We start from the raw sequence: 6,673 nt of genomic DNA on the forward strand, positions 1-6,673 counted from the left end.
TTCCCTGGCCACACTGTCACTCTGCATTCTTCTCCTAGGACAGTAGACAGTGAGTCCCCTGGCCGGGATGGGGCTGGGTCACCCACGATCCTAGAATGAGCACGTGGTGAATGGGTTTCAGGTGAATAAATCTGGGAGCCGGGAGCCCCACGCAGCTTACTCAGATAATCGATGGTGGAAGTCCTATCCCCCCACCCACCCTTGCTTAGAGCCTGGGACCACAGATGCTCAGTAAGTAACTGGGCTCCCTAGCTCCTGCCCCAGCCTGTCAGCCCCCATCTGTAACTTCTGAGGGCTGAAATCTTCCTCCTGCAGAACCTCAGGCTCTGAAGGTGATCCTTAGCGGGCCAGGTGAGCCCAACCTTTGCATGTAACACCCTTCCCTCTGTTCGCAGTATCTGTTACCTTGTTCAGTTGGGGTGGGGGATCGTTTGTGAGACTTGTTTTCAAATTGTGAGCAATAATAAAGTATTTAAAGATTTGGGAGGCTGAGGCGGGTGGATCACGAGGTCAGAAGATCGAGACCATCCTGGCTAACACGGTGAAACCCCGTCTCTACTAAAAATACAAATACAAAAATAAAATTAGCCGAGCGTGGTGGCGGGCGCCTGTATTCCCAGCTACTCGGGAAGCTGAGGCAGGAGAATGGAGTGAACCTGGGAGATGGAGCTTGCAGTGAGCCGGGATCACGCCACTGCACTCCACTGCACTCCAGCCTGGGCGACAGAGCAAGACTGTCTCAAAACAAACAAAAAATTTTTGAAAACCATTTTCTTACGAATAATAGAGAAGATTCCAGTTATCCCTGTAGTAATCTGTCTTACTCTTTTGCAACCTTGCAGACTCGGTGGTTTCAAAAAGTCTTGCAAATACTCAGCTTTTCATTCCCCAGGTTCCCGTGCTGGCATCAGGCTCACACATGCACCGGCTGACTAGTTCAGGCACAGACGAAGCAGAGTGCCTGGGTTTAAATTCCAGCTCCACTCTCCATGGCTGTGTGACCTTAGGTAAACTACTCATCCTCTCTGTGCCTCAATTTCTTCATGTGTAAACTGGGATGGTGATGTCAGAGCCACCCCTGGGATTCTCAGGACGATTCAGGAAACTGCCTGTGGTGCACTCAGGAGGGTGTGGGCTACAGAGGAAGCGCTTGGTAGGGGTCAGTAGTGAGCACTGCTATTAGGCCTTCCGGGTCACTGTCACATACTCAGGGAAGTGGGGGAGAAAGGAGTAAAGCTTGCCTGGCCCCAGGACGGCACTGCATGAAGCCCCTGAGACCCTCTTTTCTCACACTCCTCTCATGTAACCCTGGCCGCACGTGGGGATGCACCTGTGTTTGTTCTCTCCCCCATCCTCCTGACTGAGAACTCCTGGAGGGAGGACAGGGCTGAATTGTTGGGGGCAGGGGAGAATGTGGTTGCCCTCCTCTCCTGGGCGAGAACTCTTCACTCTGGGGTGGGAGTCAAGGTCCTGACTTGAAGCGGGAGCTCCACGTGTCGGCTGAGTGAATGAATGAATGAATGAATGAATGCGTATGCCAGGAGCAGTGTCACACAGTGGCTAAGGACAGGGGCGTCGGCTTCCAACAGCCTCAGATTCAAATTCTGGCTCACCCACTTACAGTCATGGGGACCCTCCTACCTGACTGCTCTGTACCCCGGCATCCTCCTCTGCACCGCCCACCTTGTGCCCAATCTCTGGATGTTTGTGTCTGCTTTAAGTCCGTCCACTGAAGCCCCAGGTGCCTGTATTTGGAGATAGAACCTATAAAGAGGTAGTTAAGGTTCAATGAGGTCACGAGGGTGGGGCCATCATGATGGGATTAGTGCCCTCATTAGAGAGAGCTTGTGCTCTCTCACTCTCTCTCTCACTCTCTCTCTTTTTTTTTTTTTTCTGAGACAAAGTCTCACTGTGTCACCCAGGCTGGACTGCAGTGGTGCAATCTCGGCTCACCACAACCTCTGCTTCCTGGGTTCAAGCAATTCTCCTGCCTCAGCCTCCTAAGTAGCTGGGACTACAGGCATGTGCCACCATGACTGGCTAATGTTTTTTTGAATTTTTAGTGGAGAAGGGGGTCTCACTATGTTGCCCAGGCTGGTCTTGAACTCCTGAGCTCAAGTGATCTTCCCACCTCAGCCTCCTAAAGTGCTAGGATTATAGGCATGAGCCACCAAACCCAGCCAAAAACTGAATTTTGAAATTTAATTTTAATTAACGTTAAACAGGCACAGTTGTCTAGCGGCTATAGCATGAGATAGTGCAGGCCTAGAGAAAGGAGAAGCTTGGCCACACAGACTGATTTGAAGGGCAGGGAGAGATCAGCTTCTTCCCAAAAGACACCCCCTGCCCCGCCCCTTGGTGTGCTTCATCCGTCAGTGCGGGTTGTCTGAAGCAAGGTTCCACTAAACAAGCAAATGCCCAGCATTCAGTCACCAAGCGCTTGTGACGTGCACCGCCCCATTTAATCTTCACAATTGGGTATTGTTGTGTGCATTATGTTATTTAATCCTAAGAGCTGATCAACAAGGGAGAGATTGTTATCATTTTCATTTGGTCTTAGCCAAAAGGCCGAGAAGCGATGGTTATCATTTTCGAATGTGGATACAGTGCAGAGAGGCAAAGTGCCCTGCCCAGAACCACAGAGGCGAGTCCTTTGGGTTTAACCTTCATGCCTCCCAGCCTCCCCAGGAAACCGCCCAGGACAGCTGGAGGCATTCACAGCCCATGTGAGCAAATTTGTTAGGACTTGAAGGCTGGTGGCTGTTAGGGGTTGAGTGGGGACAGGGACATGGAACTAGTTCTGGAGCTGGGGTTTCTGGCAGAATGTTCCAAAAATAGGAACTAGCAGCCAAAGGACAATGTCAGAAACGACCAAGTCAGAAGTGGTCTGTGTCTGAGCTGGGAGAGGCAGCAGAGAGGACTGTGCTTTGTACACGTTTGTGTAAATAAGCACGCCTTGTAGATGGGGAAGCTGGGGCAGACATGGGGCAAAAACACAGGTTTTAAGCCTGTCCTGGACAGACGTGGTGGCTCATGCTTATAATCCCAACACTTTGGGAGGCCAAGGTGGGAAGTTCGCTTGAAGCTAGGAGTTCAAGACCAGCCTGGGCAATAAAGCAAGACCCCCATGGTGTGCGCCTGTAGTCCCAGCTACTCAGGAGACTGAGATGGGAGGATCACTTGAGCCCAGAAGGTTGAGGCTGGGGTGAGCTATGTTTGGGCCACTGCACCCCAACCTGGGTGACAGAGCAAGACCCTGCCTCTAAAAAAATAAAATAGGCCAGCCCTGCTGGGGCCGTGCTGGTGGCTGGACTCTGAGCTTCCCTCTGAGCCTTGGTCTCTCCTCACCAAAACCACTTGGGGGTGGATCTGACTCACATAGAGGCCCCTGCAGCTGGTCTGGCAGTGCCTGGGATGGACCAGGCAGGAGGAGGGTGGGCAACGGTAAAAATACACTGAGGTCCAGAGTCCAGGCTCCTAGTGTGCAGCCATCACTGGGGCCTAGGAGTGCCCACCCTAGCCCTCCATCCACAAGAACTCCTGAAACTGGACTCAGGGTATCACAGCATCCATTCAGTTTTTGGCTGGGTCCAGTGGCTCACGCCTGTAATCCCAGCACTTTGGAAAGCCGAGGTGGGAGGATCACTTGAGCTCAGGAGTTCGAGACCAGCTAGGGCAACATAGTGAGACTCCCTTCTCTACTAAAAGAATGTATCTGGGTCAGGTGCAGTGGCTCACGCCTGTAATCCCAGCACTTTGGGAGGCCGAGGCGGGTGGATCACAAGGTCAGGAGATCAAGACCATCCTGGCTAACACAGTGAAACCCCGTCTCTACTAAAAAATACAAAAAAATCTGCTGGATGTGGGCGGGTGCCTGTAGTCCCAGCTACTTGGGAGGCTGAGGCAGGAGAATGGTGTGAACTCGGGAGGCAGAGCTTGCAGTGAGCCGAGATCACGCCACTGCACTCCAGGCTGGGTGACACAGTGAGACTCTGTCTCAAAAAAATTAAAAAAAAGAACATATCCAGAGATCTGGCAGGAGATTCAGGAAAAATCACTGCAGCACTGTAACCCCATTTTCCTCCTCTGTAAAGTAGGGGTGGCATGGATGGTCTCCTTGAGTTGCTACAGGGTTGAAGGGGCACTGCTTGGGAGCTGTGGGGTGCTCCTGCTTCCACCCGGGGCCTGCACGAATCTTCCTGGCTCTGACCCCTGACCCAAGACTGGCTCAGGGTGAAGGGTCAGTGGTCCGCATGGTGGAGGGAGAGAAATTTTGAGCCAACAGACTCTGTTCAGGGGACAGGAAAGGCCCTCATCCCCACTGGCTTCCAGATCTCCCACATAAGGAGAAATTAATGTTTGATCCAAGCTTCATTCCAGAGACAGATGAACCAGTTTACTGCTGCTGACTGAGAGGACACCCACCCCTGCCATCGCACCTCACTGCCCTTTGGACTTGACACAGGACTTCTCCTGGGCCCCATCGGTCCCATTGTCCCAGGTCCCTGTGCTCAGCATGGAACCGGGCAGCCGGGCTTTGGCCAGGCACGGTGGCTCACGCCTGTAATCCCAGCAGTTTGGGAGGCTGAGGCAGGCGGATCACCTGAGCTTGGGAGTTGGAGACCAGCCTGGTCAACATGGAGAAACCGCATTTCTACTAAAAAATACAAAATTACCCAAGTGTGGTGGTGCATGCTTGTAATCCCAGCTACTCAGGAGGCTGAGGCAGGAGAATCGCTTGAACCCAGGATGCGGAGGTTGCGGTGAGCCGAGATCGCGCCATTGCACTCCAGCCTGGGCAACAAGAGCGAAACTCCATCTCAAAAAAAGAGAGAGAGAGAGAGAGAGAGAGAGAGACAGAGAATTTACTTGTTCATTCATTCATCAAACATTGCTGAGAATGTGCCCTATGCAGGACACAGCAGGAGGAGGATTTGGGCCAGGCCTTGGAGAATGGGAGACTTCCATGGTGGAATGTGGAGCATGGGCACCCCAGGCAGTGGGCACAGCAAGTATAAAAAGAGCTTCAAGGCAGGGGTGGGGGGCTTTGACTGTTGATACCAGACTTGGAGGGCACTGCAAAAGTCCTCATCCTTGGAGCCACCAAGGGGCAAGAGAGCTGGGTGAGCTTGAGGACCTGTCAGTGTTCAGTGGGGCTGGTGCCAGGGAATGAGGTAAGAGAGGAATGAGGGCAGGTGGAGAGGTTGGTGGGAGCCGACTGGCCACCAGGGCCTTGCACACCGTGGTAGGAAGCGTGGGCTGTTTTTTAAATTTTACTATTTTTTTATTTTTTGAGACAGAATCTCACTCTGTCATCCAGGCTAGAGTGCAGTCGTGTCATCTCGGCTCATTGCAGCCTCCCCATCCTGGGTTCAAGCAATTCTCCTGCCTCAGCCTCCTGAGTAGCTGGGACTACAGGTGCACACCACCACGCCTGGCTAATTTTTATATTTTTAGTAGAGATGGGGATTTCAGCATGTTGACCAGGATGGTCTCAATCTCCTGACCTTGTGATCCGCCCGCCTTGGCCTCTCAAAATGCTGGGATTACAGGTGTGAGCCACTGCACCCAGCCCAGAGAAACTTTTTTAAAAAAGAAATGTCACCCTGGCTTCTGAGTGGGGACAAATCAGAGTGACACATGAACAGGGAGACCCAGTAAGAGGCCGATCTCTGTAGAGGACAGGGTGTGAACACTAGGGTCCCATGGCCTGGGTGTAAAACCCACCTACCTACTCCCTGTGTCCTACCTGGAGGACGCTGGGTCTGTCTACCTGTCCATCTCGGCAGGGTCAGGCACTGTGCAGGTGCCGGGGTTACAGCTCACGTTTTAGTGGGCAGTTATTCAACTGCCTTAAGCCTCACTTCATCTGAAGGTAATGGAGGTAATAACAGTACCCACCTGCCAGACCAGATGTGACAAATAATTTGAAATGTGTAAAATGCTTAGCACAGTCCCTGACATGTGGGAGCAATTGTTACTGTGTTACTAGTTCAGGCATGAAAGTGTGGAGGGGGCCAATTGTGTGTGTTAGGGCTCAACCACACCCCCTAAAACTCATCTGTCAAAGTCCTAAGCTTTAGTACCTCAGTAAGTGACTGTATTTGGAGACAGGCTCTTTAAAAGGGTAATTAAGGTAACCTGAGGTCATTAGGGTGGGCCTTAATCCAATATGACTGGTGTCCCTATAACAAGAGGAGGTTAAGGCGGGATGCAGTGGCTCACGCCTGTAATCCCAGCGCTTTGGGAAGCTGAGGCAGGTGGATCACCTGAGGTCAGGAGTTTGAGACCAGCCTGGCCAATGTGGAGAAACCCCATCTCTATTAAATATACAAAAAATTAGCCGGGCATGGTGGCGCACACCTGTAATCCCAGCTACTCAGGAGGCTGAGGCAGGAGAATCACTTGAACCCAGGAGACAGAGGTTTGGAGTGAGCCGAGATCGCACCATTGCACTCTAGCCTGGGCAACTGAGCCAGACTCCTTCTCAAACAAACAAACAAACAAATAAAATAAATAAATAAATAAATAACAAGAGGAGGTTGGTGGGCTGGGTGTGGTAGTTCACACCTGTAATCCCAGCACTTTGGGAGACTGAGGTGGGGGGATGGCGTGAGGTCAGAAGTTCAAGACCAGCCTGGGAAACAAAGTGAGATCCTGTCTCTAGAAAAAA

This window comes from Mandrillus leucophaeus, unplaced genomic scaffold, assembly GCF_000951045.1.
Source record: "Mandrillus leucophaeus isolate KB7577 unplaced genomic scaffold, Mleu.le_1.0 Scaffold26, whole genome shotgun sequence".
NCBI lineage: Eukaryota > Metazoa > Chordata > Mammalia > Primates > Cercopithecidae > Mandrillus > Mandrillus leucophaeus.